Genomic DNA, 2,974 nt, shown 5'->3' with positions numbered 1-2,974 from the left:
TGCTCCAAGGCCAGCGATAACTGGTGCATGTCACTTCAATCTGTAAAGTATAGAAAATAAGAACAGCTTTTACTGCAAGTCTTTCTACTAGTCAGAGTTTCAATCACACATTTCTACTATGAATATATCAGACATTGTTAATCAGCAGTTATTGTATCTGGTTCTTGTTAAAGCATGTTGATAGAATCGTTCGGTTTTCCGAGATAAACAACATGAGGGGTTTTGCGCAGCGCTGCCTGTGGTGAAAGGCCTGTACTCAGCACGCCCGACAGACGCTGAGACATGGAGGAGACAAACGGCATGCCAGCACATAGGCAGCATTTCTCATCTCCTGCATCTCCTAAACGCATAATCAATCTTACTTAACGTACCTCTCTGAGACGACAGAGAAACAGCCGTGAGACATGCAGTATAAATCCCTAAGTAACTACAGCATAAAACACACTATGTTAGAATGTTACGTAAACTAAAGTGCTGATGCCCATGGAAAATGTGAAGCTATGATGCGAAGGCATTTTGGAAGGTTGCCAGTGTGTTGGTCAGGTTGCCAAGATGTTCTGAGTGGTTGCTAGCTGACCCCCAAATCTCTACTATAATTTGGGACAGGATTCACAAAACATTCTTATAAATACAGAGTTCTGGCATGAAACTCTAGATGGCGCAGTCCGATAGGTCTAACTCAATCTGACCTAATGACATCATTATCACATGGCACAGCTGATTGGTTCTCTCCTGTATCGGTAGCCAATGAGCTCGCTGCTCAGCATTCAAATATATGACTAGGGCTTACCGTAGCAGTTGCAGCTTGCTTCAGAAACACTCCAACTTCCCCAGCTCCACCTGTATAGATCAAACCTGTATAGATGCTACGAGGTGATTCATGAATGCTATATGGGGGTTATTTCATGTATGTTATATTTGCAGCAGCAATATTTCTTACATGCTCACAGCAGCATGTTGTGGATGTATTGGCAGTAGCAAGTCTCGGTACTTGCTCTGCCGCAGCAGCAGCAGCGTAGCAGATCTATTCCGCCAATACCAAATACATTAACATTGTCATGTACATTACCATGCCAATCCCTCCGAGAGTTGTCATGACAGAAATAAAATTCTTTGTAACCACTATTTTCTTAGTATAGAGAATAAATTAATGGCATCTTGAAGTCATCAAAGTCCACCTCAAAACTGAAACGCTGCCTCCTCCTTGCTTTCCTATCCATCAGCTCGCTGATGGCCAGCTGATTTTGCCACGTCTACAACAAATAGCAAGAAAAACGGATATCATCGCCCAATGAAAATAAATTTGCTCATCTACTTGTGTGTACTTTTGGCCTATATAAAACTTATTCCCTGTATTTACACTATTCCCTGTAGTGTAAGGATACAATTTGCAGAGCAGAATGTATCCTTATTGTGTGTACAGCCCATATATGGAGACATAGCTATGTAGAATAAATCAGATTAATGAACAGTAGAATGAGAGTAAGAAATTTATGTGCACTCTGTTTTTGCATGAAAATTTTTATTATTAGTTCATTAAGCCCACTGTGCTCACACCCACCTAGCTCACATTTCTCTGTGCATATACCTATGAATGTTGTCCAGCTTACCATTCTTGGCACAAAACTGATGTCCAATTTGTTGAGCTTGCCAGTAGTGATCTGAGTGCTGTGCACGATAACACTGTCTTTCTTCATTGCTTTCTTGACTGCTGAGTTTGAAGAGGCTGTAGGAGTGGGAACGGTGCCCTGCTGAGAAGATAAAGCACCAACACCGTAATCAAGACACAGTGGACGTGATGACACATTGACAATGGTGTGACTTTCAACAAAGGTTCAGCAGGGTTTCCCTAAGCACACTAACAAGTCACAAAGCCGCCTAGGCCTTGTTGTGGGGTAATGTGACGCGTCTGGACTCATTTACTTACTCTTTTCTTGGGTTTTCATTTGCTGTGTCAACTCATTTTCCTTACCAGATGGTTTTGATTCCAGCTCTTATGCGGTTTCAATTTTATATTTGAAATGACACATTAATTTTAAATTGAGAACTATTGTGAATAGTACTTGAGAAATATGTCGCGAAAAATAATAATAATAATAATAATTTTAAAAAAAATTATTTTCAAAGCACCATTCCAAAACCCAAGGTCACTTTACAGATGTGGGGAACAAGGAAAAAAAACACCTATGTAAAAAGCATGTTTAATTCTACATAAGGATGAATATTGATATTGCATCGATAGCCCCCTACTATGAGACACTTCTGGTTGCAGAATAAATTTATCACGGATAAAAAAATATGAATAGCACATTTATACAATAGCATCAGTGATGCTGTATAACAGGGCTGTCCAAACTCGGTCCTGGAGGGCCGGTGTCCTGCAGAGTTTAGCTCCAACCCTAATTAAACACACCTGAACCAGCTAATCAAGCTCTTACTAGGCATAGAAACTTCCAGTCAGGTGTATTGAGGCAAGTTGGAGCTAAACTCTGCAGGACACCGGCCCTCCAGGACCGAGTTTGGATAGCCCTGCTGTATAACAATGCCATTGGTGTCAGCATAAAGTCCAGGACTACAGTAGTATTGAAACAAACCAAAAAAATTGAATTTTTTAAGTATATGAAAGGGGAAATAATATTCATCCCTGGCCTCATATTATGTTTTAAGTTTTTATTCAATACTGTAATGTATAGCTGAGTAAAATAGCTTCTCAATGAACAAAAAATGTAGGGAGGGGCTTGATTTTGTCAGGAATTGATTGGCTTGTTAATCATTGTCATTTGCTCATGTGAGTGTCGATATGTCGAATAAATATGTTGAGTCACATACAGTACACTTGTTCTACCTTTTCTTTTGTAGAGCCAGGGGTTGAAGCTGGCGTTAGTTTGCGGTGGACTCTGACAGGCTGTGGCTTCTTATTCTCCTTAGGTCTGGGTAGCGTATTAATCTTAGTTTAGATCAGAGGTCGGGAACC

The 2,974-nt window shown here is 40.4% G+C and overlaps 1 pseudogene; it reads right to left on the bottom strand.

The window, feature by feature from the left end:
- Positions 1-1,130: 1,130 nt before the first annotated feature.
- Positions 1,131-2,974, bottom strand: part of LOC107726412 (ankyrin repeat and EF-hand domain-containing protein 1-like) — a 7,699-nt pseudogene continuing 5,855 nt past the window's right edge.

Source organism: Sinocyclocheilus rhinocerous, unplaced genomic scaffold (genome assembly GCF_001515625.1).
Source record: "Sinocyclocheilus rhinocerous isolate Xijiao unplaced genomic scaffold, SAMN03320098_v1.1 scaffold605, whole genome shotgun sequence".
NCBI classification, from domain to species: domain Eukaryota; kingdom Metazoa; phylum Chordata; class Actinopteri; order Cypriniformes; family Cyprinidae; genus Sinocyclocheilus; species Sinocyclocheilus rhinocerous.
This window is presented reverse-complemented; position numbering and strand designations above follow the sequence as displayed.